This window comes from Bos taurus, chromosome 5 (assembly GCF_002263795.3).
Source record: "Bos taurus isolate L1 Dominette 01449 registration number 42190680 breed Hereford chromosome 5, ARS-UCD2.0, whole genome shotgun sequence".
NCBI classification, from domain to species: domain Eukaryota; kingdom Metazoa; phylum Chordata; class Mammalia; order Artiodactyla; family Bovidae; genus Bos; species Bos taurus.
In genome coordinates, this window is record NC_037332.1 from 41,594,302 (window position 1) to 41,606,680 (window position 12,379).

The window sequence follows — 12,379 nt, forward strand, 5'->3', positions numbered from 1 at the left end:
TTTTATGTCAATGCCATATTGTTTGATGACTATAGTTTTGTAATGTCATGAAATTAAGAAGTATAATGCCTCCATCTTTGTCCTTGCTCAATACTGCCTTGGCTCTTCAGAGTCTTTTGCAGTTTCATACAAATTTTAAGAGTGTTTTCTTTAATAGTTCTGTGAAAAAAGACATTGGAATTTTGATAGGGTTTGCATTGAATATGCAGATTTCTTTGAAAACTTTGGTCCATTCAATGATATCAGTTCTTCCAATCCATAAGCACAGAATACCTTTCCATTTATTTTTGTCTTCTTCAATTCCTACAATTCTTTTATTTATTGGTTAAAATTTTGGGGTAAATTTTTATGCAATTTTAATTAATTATTATTTATTTATGACTTCACTGGGTCTTTGTTGATTTGTTCTGGCTTTCTCCAGTTGCTAACAACTGGTGCTACTCTTCACTGAGGTGCACCGGCTTCTCATTGCGGTGGCTGCTCTTGATGTGGAGCACAGAGCCTGGAGGGCTACAGTCCACGGGGACACAAAGAGTTGGACATGACTGAGCAACTAAGCAGCAGTATCCATTCTATGCCTTTTGATGGAAGAATTTATTACATTTGCATTTAAAATAATTATTGATAGATAGGTACTTAGCACCATTTTATAACTGTTTAAAATGTTATTTGAATATTGCCAATTGCACATAATATTTTATGGGCAAATTTATGTGTCTTTTCTTAAAACATAACAAGCATAAGAATATATTTGTATACTTCCCTCTTGATGACATGATAATCTTGGAGCCTCCAACTATTTGGTCCTCTCCTTTACAGTTCTAAGGTAAAGACAGAATTCTCACTGCCAACAGTTTTCCTGTGGTATAACTGTGCAGGGCTTAGATCGTCCTCAAATTATCATAGCAATATTTTTTTAGTGAGAGAATAATAAAAAAATAATGAACAAAAATATAAATTACCATCTCAGAAATAAGGCTCTAGTGTATGTGTGAAAAGCAAATGAATAAATAGGAAGTGTATCTTCTGGGTTTGATATTTTACATGAATTTTTCATTTCTTTATTGTTTATATTCTTAGTTTATATTTTTAATCATATAGGATATTTGTTGACAGTAATTTTTTAATTATAGCATCATAGTTTCTATCAGCTTCTAGATAAATATAAATACTTTTGCATATTTTGCATATGCTTTAGAATGAGTGGATGTTCAAAGTTAAGAAATTACTTTAATTCTTGGGTTACTTAGATACCTAAGTAGAGACTAATTTTAATTATTAAATGTTAAACAAAGTAAAAATTAAAACAAAACCAAGATAAATCATATTTAGAGAGACTATATTTTTTAAATTTAAATTTAGATTTTAATTTAATTTATATATGTATTTATATATTTACCAGATCTTCTTTAAACATTTCTCTGTTGATGGACATTTAAGTTACTTCCATGTCCTGGCTATTGTAAATAGTGCTGTAATAAACATTGGGGTGTATTTTTTTTTTTTTTTAAATTATGGTTTTCTCTGGGCATATACCTGAAAGTGGGATTGCTGGTACATATGGTAGTTCTATTTTTAGTTTTTTAAGGAACTTCACACTGTTCTCCCTAGTGGCTGTACCAATTTACATTCTCACAAAGTGTAGAAGGCTTTCCTTTTCTCCACACCCTCTCCAGTATTTATTCTTTATAGATTTTTTTCCATGATGGCCATTTTGATCAGTGTGAAGTAATAACTCATTGTAATTTTGATTTGCATTTCTCTAATAATTAGTGATCTTGAACACCTTTTCACATGCTTTTTGACCACCTATATGTCTTTGCTAAAGAAATGTCTACTTAGATCTTCCAGTTTTTTATTCAGTTATTTGTTTTTTGATATTGAGTAACATGTATATTTTGGAGATTATTCTCTTGTGAGTTGCTTCATTTGTAACTTTTCTCATTCTGAGGGTTGTCTTTCTGTTTTATTTATGATTTCCTTTGCTGTGCAATAGAGATTACACATAATCAAATACATGGATTTATTTTGAACTTTTAATTATTTGAGTTAAACAATCTACAAACCAGTTTTGTTGCTAAAGGTTTTTTTGCCCTCACTTGTGACCTTTGTCTTTAATTTTTCCAGAAAATGGTTTAAAAGGAAGTTTTCAAGGAAAATAAAGTTTGTTTTTTAACTTCATATATTGTAGAGGTAATAATTTGAAAAATGTAAAGATTACCTGGATAACAGGTAATTCATCATCTTTAATATTATTTGTTGTATTAGATATTTTCTAATACCTCTTTAACATTCTATACTTATTTGATTCTTTTTTGATTTTTAGCCTCTGATTCTAATGAGATCAGGGTGAGTGGAGTTGTATCTTACTATATATCCCTCTGGAGGAGGGGATGGCAACCCACTCCAGTATTCTTGCCTGAAGAATCCCCATGGAGAGAAGAGCCTGGTGGGCTGCAGTCCATGGGGTTGCAAAGAGTTGGACACGACTTTGAAACTAAGCACATATATCCCTCTAGTGGCTAGAATTTAAAAGGAGTGCACTATTAAGAAAGAAAAAGAATCACAATTGTTCCAAAGAAAGAATATGCCTTTAGAGAAGGAAAAGGACCAAGAAGAACAGAAAGTAAGTGAACTAATGAGTGAGGGAAAAATTAGATAAGAAGTCACGTAGGTAGAATAGGTAGATGAGAGGATCTAAGGATTCAGTCTTTTCCAAGCAGACATTGCACCAGGAACTTATCGTGTATTTTCTCACTTAATATTCACAAAAGCTCCACAAAGAGGATACAGACAAAAAAAGTTGAATCTTAGCAGGTAAAATAACATAATCAAATCATACTGTTAGAATAAACATTGATGATTAAGTAGATGGAAGTTTTCCTTTATTTCTTATAAGGTGGCAATTTCCTGTTGATTCAACAACTGGATAAGCAGGAGTATGATAAATGAATGTGACAGGGCCACCACCCTAACACACACCTATCTACCTACTTATAATTCTTGTATAACTGGAAGTAAGGGGTGGAGTTCATTGATGACATCTATGTTCTTTGCTCCAAACATGAAGCTTAAATAGGTGGAGGAAAAAGAAAAAAAAAAAAAAAAACCACAACCAGTTCTATAAAATGCAGTATTCACATGCAGGAATTCTTCACTATCTTTGATTAAGAGAGATAAGAGTTTCATCTATCACATATGCCTGCTGTTTCTTATTTTTCTTTAGCTATTTTCATGACCTGTAATACTGTATCTATAGCCAAAGGCTAGGGATGGGCTATTTAGGAAAACAGTGCACAGGTTCCAGGCAGTATCTAGACACTGTGAAGAGTTTCAAAGACATGTCTTAGGCAATGAAATAAGACAGGTGCTAGGGAGTGCTTTTTAAATTCTGGAAACTGCTTGCAAAAATCTAGAGCTTATTGCTTTCTAAACTAATTTTTTTTCTTTCTTTTTTTTTTTTTTTAGTTTTTAAAGGCGCTCCTAATACACATTAAAAAAAAAATCCTGTAAGGTAGATCTTGCTAGTAGATCTTTGCTAGTCTAACTGAATATCAAACTTATGATTTTGAATAGGATGATATTTTTTCTTTAAAATACCATTAGGTATGATAAAAAATTTATGGAGTTCTTTCCTTAGACTGTGTCCTCAATGGATTATTTATTGATCTTTCAAGGTCCATCAATTGTTCTGCTTCTTGGCACTATTTGTATACTTCTGTTATCCTTTTATAAGATTTTAATTCCTTTTGAAGAAATTGTTCTATTTATTAAGATACTTTTATTTTTAAAAGTAAAAGTAGTATTGACAAGTCAAAAAAGTCAAAATGTATAAGGAATACACTCATAATCTCTATCTTCTCCCTTCAATCCTGTCCCAAAATACAACCCACGTGATCAAATTGGAGGGTAATCTCCAAAACTTTCTTTCTTTTCATACAAATATATACATAATTTATTTCCTTTTTATTGCTTACTCCACATAGAATTCTGTAACTCAAAAAAAAAAAAAAAAAACACAAAAAAACAACTTACTTATTGTAGATATCTTCCCATAAATCACTTACGTCTAACTTCTTCTTAGTAGGAGCATATTATTCCATACTATGGATGCTTTGTTGCTGTTATTGTTCAGTCACTAAATCATGTCTAACTCTGTGATCTTATGGGATGCAACATGCCAGGCTTCTGGGTCCTTCACTGTCTCCCAGAGTTCACTCAAATTCATGTCCTCTGAGGTGGTGATGCTATCTAACCTTCTCATCCTCTGCCACCCTCTTCTCCTTTTGCCTTCAATATTATCCAGATTCAGGGTCTTTTCCCATGAGTCAGATCTTTTCATCAGGTGGCCAAAGTATTGGAGCTTCATCTGCAGCATCAATCCTTCCAATGAATATTCCAGGGCTGATTTCCTTTAAGATTGACTGGTTTGATCTCCTTACAGTCCAGTGGGTGCTCAAGAGTCCTCCAGCACCACAATTCAAAAGCATCAATTCTTTGGCACTCAGCCTTCTTTATGGTCCAACTCTCATATCCATACATGGCTACTAAAAATACTATACCTTTGACTATGTGCACCTTTGTTGGAAAAGTAATGTCTTTGCTCTAATATACTTTCCAGGCTTGTCATCACTCTCCTTCCAAGGGCCAAATGTCTTAATTTCATGGTTGCAGTCACTGTTCACAGTGATTTTGGAGACCAAGAACAGAAAATCTGTCACTGCTTCCACTTTTCCCCCTCTATTTGCCATGAAGTGATGGGACCGGATACCATGATCTTAGTTTTTGTAACAGTGAGTTTTAAGCTAGCTTTTTCACTCTCATCTTTCACCCTCATCAAGAGGCTCTTGAGTTCCTCTTTACTTTCTGCCATTATAGTGGTATCATCTGCATATCTGAGGTTATTGATATTTCTCCCAGCAATCTTGATTCCAACTTATAATTCATCCAGTCTGGCATTTCACATGATGTACTCAACATAGAAATTAAATAAACAGCCTTGTCATACCCCTTTCCCATTTTGAATGAGTCAATTATATGACACAAATAAATAGATATCCCATGTTCTTGAGTTGTAAGAATTAATACTGTTAAAGCGGCCATACTACCCAAAACAAACTACAGATTCATTCCAACATCTATCAAAATACTCATGACATTCTTCATAGAACTAGAACAAACAATCCCAAAGTTTGTAATAGAATCACCGAATATACAAAGCATCTTGAGAAAGAACAATAAGAAAGAGATATCACATTTCCTGACTTCAAATTATACTACAAAGCCACAGTCATCAAAACAGTAGGGTGGTCAGTGGATCTCAAGGCTGTGGCTGCAGAGGAAGCACCTGAGGAGGAGCTGCAAAGATGCTGTCCGTGCTCATGGCCATGGCCGTACCCACGCCTTCCCTTTGTGAGCCAGGCTGGTCTCCAAAAATGCTTTGGGATCATCCTTCATTGCTGCAAGGAACCTCCATGCCTCTAACTCTTGTCTTCAGAAGACTGGCACTGCTGAGGTGTCCTCTGTTCTTGAAGAGCGTATTCTTGGAGCTGATACCTCTGTTAACCTTGAAGAGACTGGGCATGTTTTAAGTATTGGTGATTATATTGCCCGGGTATTTGGGCTAAGAAATGTTCAAGCAGAAGAAATGGTAGAATTTTCTTTAGGTTTAAAGGGTATGTCTCTGAACTTGGAGTCTGACAACGTTGGTGTTGTTGTGTTTGGAAGTGATAAACTAATTAAGAAAGGAGATATTGTGAAGAGAACTGAAGCTATTGTAGATGTTCCAGTCAGTGAGGAGCTGCTGGGTCATGTAGTCTATGCCCTTGGTAATGCCACTGATGGAAAGTGTCCAATTGGTTCCAAGGCCCGAAGACGAGTTGGCTTGAAAGCCCCTGGGGTCATTCCTCGAATCTCTGTGCGGGAACTAACACAAACTGGCATTAAGGCTGTGGACAGCTTGGTGCTGATTGGTCATGGTCAGTGTGATCTGGTTATTGGTGACCGATAGACTGGCAAAACACCAATTGCCAGAAACATCATTAACCAGAAATGATTCAATGATGGAACTGATGAAAAGAAGAAGCTGTACTGTATCCATGTTGCTATTGGTCAAAAGAGATCCACTGTTGCCCAGTTGGTGAAGAGACTTACAGATGCAGATGCCATGAAGTATACTATTGTGGTTTCAGATACTGCTTCAGATGCTGCCCCACTTTAGTACCTGGCTCCTTACTCTGGATGTTCAACGGGAGAATATTTTAGGGATAATGGCAAACATGCTTTGATTGTTTATGATGACTTATCCAAACAGGCAGTTGCTTATCATCAGATATCTATGGTGCTCTGCCCACCGCCCAGTCGTGAGGCCTGTCCTCGTGATGTGTTCTACCTGCACTCCCATATACTGGAGAGAGCAGCTAAAATGAACGATGCTTTTGATGGTGGCTCGTTAACTGCTCTACCACTCACAGAAGCACAAGCTGGTGATGTGTCTGCTTACATTCCAACAAATGTCATTTCCATCACTGACAGACAGATCTTCTTGGAAACAGAGTTGTTCTACAAAGGTATCCTCCCTGCCATTAATGTTGGTTTGTCTGTGTCCCATGTCAGATCTGCTGCCCAAACCAGGGTCATGAAACAGGTGGCAGGTGCCATGAAACTGGAGTTGGCTCAGAATCGTGAGGTTGCTGCTTTTGCCTAGTTCGATTCTGACCTTGATGCTGCCACTCAACAACTCTTGAGTCATGGTGTGCATTTCACTGAGCTGCTGAAGCAAGGACAATATTCTCCTATGGCTATTGAAGAGCAAGTGGCTGTTATCTATGCGGGTGTCAGGGAGTATCTTGACAAGCTGGAGCCCAGCAAGATCACAAAATTTGAGAATGCTTTCTTGCCTCATGTTATCAGCCAACATCAAGCCCTGTTGGGCAAAACCAGGACCAATGGAAAGTTCTCAGAAGAGACAGATGCAAAGCTGAAAGAGATTATAACAAACTTCTTGGCTGGATTTGAAGCTTAAACTCCTGTGGATTCACATCAAATGCCAGTTTGGTTTTGTCATTGTTTCTTCTAGTTCAGCCTGTTTAATACATGTTATTGAGACAACTGGACAGCTACATGCAAAGAATAAAAATGGACCACTTTATCATATCATATACAAACATAAACTAAAAATGAATTAAATATTTAAATGAAAACATAAATCTCCTAGAAGAAAATACAGGCATAACCTCTTTGACATCAATCTTAGCAACATTTAAAAAATTTGTCTCCTCAGGCAAGGACAACAAAAAGCAAAAATAAACTAATAGGACTACATCAGACTAAAGGCTTTTCACAGCAGAGGAAGCCACCAGCAAAATTAAAAGGCGACCCACAGAATGGAAGAAGTTATTTGTGAATGATATCTCTGATAGGAGATTGATATCCAAAAATACAAAGAAATACATAAACTTAACATAAAGAAAGAAGGACATGGCAACCCACTCCAGTATTCTTGCCTAAGGAATCCCGTGGACAGAGGAGCCTGGTGGGCTGCTGTCCATGGGGTTGCACAGAGTTGGACATGACTGAAGTGACTTAGCATGCGTGCATGCATTGGAGAAGGAAATGGCGACCCACTCCAGTATTCTTGCCTGGAGAATCTCAGGGATGGAGGAGCCTGGTGGGCTGCTGTCTGTGGGGTTGCACAGGGTCGGACATGACTGAAGCAACTTAGCAGCAGCAACATAAAGAAAACAATTAAAAATGGGCAGAGGATCTGAATAGTCACCAAAGAAGACATATAAGTGGTCAACAAGCACATGAAAAAGTGCTCAGCATCACTAGTCACCAGGGAAACACACATCAAAACCTCAGTGAGATACCATCCCACAATTGTCAGAATGACTTTCATCAGAAAGGCATAAAACAACTGCTGAATAGGATTCAGAGAAAAGGAAACCCTTGTATTGCTAGTGCAATTATAAATTGATGCAAACCTTATGGAAACAGTATGAAGATTCCTCAAAAAACTTAAGATAGATTATATATGACCCAGCAATTCCACTTTGGGGAATTTACCTGAAGAAAACAAAAACTCCACTAATTTGAATATATATACATTAAATATAATATATATTTAATATATATATATCCTTATATTCACTGCAGAATTATTTATGATAGTCAAATACTGAAGTAACTTAAGTATCCATCAATGGATAAATTGATAAGTAAGATGTGATAGCTATATATATATATGTGTGTGTGTGTGTGTATATATATATATACACACACACCACAATGGACAATTATTCTAGTATAAAAAAGAATAAAATATTGCCTTTGAGGCAAGAGAGATAGATCTGGATACTAAGTAGTATACTAGAAAAGTAAACAGTGTATGGTTTCACTTATATATGGTGTTTAAAAAAACAAAACAAGTGAATAAACAGAACAAAATGGAAAAAAAAGACTGATATATACAGAGAATAAACTGTTGGTTGTCAGAGGAGAGAGGGATGGGTGAAATAGGTAAAGAGGATTAAGGCATACAAATTTCCAGCTAAAAAGTAAAAATAATGAAGAGGTACACATAGGAATATAGTCTACTGTAACAACTTTGTATGATTATAAACTGTAACTGAACTTTATTGTGGTTATCATTTTATAATGTGTAAATAAATTGATCCTAAAGGAAATCTTAAAGGAAATCAGTCCTGAATATTCATTGGAAGGACTGATGCTGAAGCTGAAGCTCCAATACTTTGGCTAACCTGATGCAAAGAACTGACTCATTGAAAAAGACCCTGATACTGAGAAAGATTCGAGGCAGGAGGAGAAGGGGATGACAGAGGATAAGATGCTTGGATGACATCACCAACTCAACGGACATGAGTTTGAACAAGCTCTGGGAGTTGGTGATGGACAGTGCAGTCCATGGGGTTGCAAAGAGCTGGACATGACTGAGTGACTGAACTGAAGTAAATTGAATTATTATGTGGCATACCCAAAAATAATATAATATTTTATGTTAATTATAACTTAAAAAGAATATTTTTAATCAGGTCCTACAGAATAGCTTCTTAAAAATGGGATGGGTGAATTAATAGATATTTTCAAATATCTAATCAAAAGGATAGTAGCATTCACTTCAGGAAAACATAATATCTGTTTGCCTGTTTAGGCCCCTCTGCAAAACATCTTTTAATGTTTACCAAACTGATAAAAACAAAAAAACTAGTACCTTATTTTCTAATTTTCTTCTTCCTGAGTATTGAAGATGGCAAATATCTTTTCGCAGGTTCCTTTTTAAGTCTTGATGATCTTACCTAGTTTCCTCTTTGTCCCAAGTCCTACCATCATTCTGAATCTTTTCAATATACATGTGAATAAATAATTCCCAAACATGGCCATTTTGTTACTTAGCATCTTCATCTTTAATGATATTCACTTCTACCCACATAAGCCATCCACTTCCATTTCTACAGATGAACTTGTCACCATATGGAACTAGTTGAGCTTCTAAACTAAATTTGAATGTCTTATTCAGATTATCACATTCTTTCTACTACTATGTGTCTCTTTCTCAGATACTCCCACATTACTTATTAATCCACCTAATTAAGATTTTCAGTTCTCTTTATTCTCTGTAAGATCGTCCCATAAGCAAGTTCGGTCTCTCAGTCCTGTCTGACTCTTTGCAACCCCATGGACTGCAGCACACCAGGTTTCCCTGTCTATCACCAACTCTGGGAGCTTGGTCAAATTCTTGTCCACCTAGTCGGTGGTACCATCCAACCATCTCATCTTCTGTCATTCCCTTCTCCTCCTGCCTTCAATCTTTCCCAGCATCAGGGTCTTTTCCAATGAGTCAGACCTGCTCATCATGGTGGCCAAAGTATTGGAGCTTCAGCTTCAGCATCAGTCCTTCCAATGAACATTAAAAGACTGATTTCCTTTAGAATTGAATGGTTTGGTTTCCTTGCAGTCCAAGGGACTCTCAAGAGTCTTCTCCAACACCACAGTTCAAAAGCTTCAATTCTGTGGTGCTCAGCTTTCTTATGGTCCAACTCTCACATCCATACATGACTACTGGAGAGACTATAGCTTTGAGTAGACGGACCTTTGTCAGCGATAAGCAAGAGCACTTCAAAAAATGAAACATTTGAAAACTATGTCTCTTACTCTTCTTTGGGATAATAATGTATCCACATAGAATATAGGATCAACAAGTATACTAATCTTTCTTCCCCTCAAAATTAGATAGAGGTTTTCTTCTGTCCTCAATTGGATAACTAGAAATTGCTTTTTATTCTAATGTGGTTTAAGTTCCATTTACCAGGTCATCTCATTTTCACATGCCTTCACTCCTTTGCTTCTATCCTGTTAGACTAGGCACCATTTCCCGAATTTGGAGTGTGATTTCACTTTCTCTGTTTTTTTGTCATACTGTTTATTTTATTTTATTTTATTTTTTACTCATTCTATCAGCAGAAACATAGTCATCCTTCAAAACCCAACTTAATGTTATATTGTCCATAAATATTTTCCTGATTAACTATAATTAGAGTTATTTAGGGATTTTTTTATTTCTACATTACATAATTTTATCTCTTCTGTGGTTTTACTTAATTTTGTCCCATGTAGTTAATTATATATTTAATGTATGACTTTCATTAGATAGTAAACTTCTGGTGATTGTAACTATCTTTTTCATATTTGAGTCCATGTCTTACAGGACACAGTACCATGCCTTGACTACATCTAAAATACCTGCCTTTTTATTTCTTTAACAATAAAATACTCATTTCCCTTTTGGAAATCATCACAGTCTGTAATTATTTGCTTTATTTATATACACTATCACTGCCTAAATCTTTCAATAGAATTTAAATTCCATGAGGAAAGGGACCGTGCTTAACCTAGTTATCATTGTTTCTCCAGATAAAAAAGTATCTAACCAATAACTGCTTGTTTTTCCATAAATTCAGCCTCTAGATTGTCAGCGTTTTGATATTATGGAACATTGCACATTTAAATTCAGATTATTCTCTAATATTTAGTAAGTAAGTGCTAGTTGAAACCATACATGGAGAGAGGAAGTGGTCAATACAATAGAGTAGGAAGACACAATTCAGTTCCTCCCACAGACACACCAAATTTCCAAATACTTGCCCCTTCCCACAAAACACCCAAAACAAAAACAAAAAACAAAGTTACATTACTTAATGGAGCAACTAGCTATGAGAGTACTCTTTATTCCAGTCAAAGATTTTCTACAAAAAAAGATATGGAGAAGGAAACACAATTAGATTAAGTAGGTGGGATAGAGGCACAGTATAATTAAGACCCATACCCCTGGGTAGGCAATGAACAAACAGAAGAATAATAAAAACTGCAGAAGCTCTCCCCAAGAAGCAAGGGGTTCAAGTCAGATCTAGGAAGCAGAGAGTTCCAAACAAGGTGAACCCAAAGAGGTCCACACCAAGACACATTATAATAAAAATGGCAAAAATTAAAAAGAGAAAGAAAGTCTTAAAGGGAGAGAAGAAAAGAATCTTAAAAGAAGCACAAAGGAGCTGTCATAAGAACATCAGTTGGCTTTTCAGATGAAACTGCAGACCAGAAGGATATAGTGTAATATAGCGAAAGCAATGAAGCGGAAAAATTCTATGATCAAGAATACTCTATTAGGCATATTTAACATTCATATTGGAAGAGGAGAAAAAGTTTCACAGACAACCAAAATGTAAAAGAATTTATCACCTGTATACTTCACTTTCACTTTTCATTTTCATGCATTGGAGAAGGAAATGGCAACCCACTGCAGTGTTCTTGCCTGGAGAATCCCAGGGACTGGGGAGCCTGGTGGACTGCCATCTACGGGGTTGCACAGAGTTGGACATGACTGAAGCGACTTAGCAGCAGCAGCATACCAGTTGTAAAAGAAATGTTAGGGGAATTTCTCTAAGCAGACAAGAAAAGATCACAATTACCAACATAAAAAGTATGAAAGGAAAAAATCACCTTGGTAAGTAAAAACATAGTTAAGGTAATGGATCAATTAATTATAAAACCAGTGGGAAGGTAATATAATCATCAATGTTTATAATAAATAGTTAAGGAATACACAAAACAGAAAGATATAAAAATGTAGAGTGATTTGAATGTGTTCAAAATAAAGAGATCATCAACTTAAAATATATAACAAATATAAAAATAAAGAATAATCATCAAATTACAAGGGTAGAAAGCAAAAGTAAAGAAGATTAAAGGAACAAAAGAGAACTACAAAACCAAAAACATGGCCATAGTACATACCCATCACTAATTAATTTAAGATGTAAATATATTAAATGTTCCAATCAGAATACGTAGGGTAGCTGAACGG

The 12,379-nt window shown here is 35.6% G+C and overlaps 1 pseudogene; it reads left to right on the forward strand.

The window, feature by feature from the left end:
• The first annotated feature begins 5,366 nt into the window (after window positions 1-5,366).
• On the forward strand, window positions 5,367-7,077 carry LOC785955 (ATP synthase subunit alpha, mitochondrial-like; annotated as a pseudogene).
• Window positions 7,078-12,379: the final 5,302 nt, after the last annotated feature.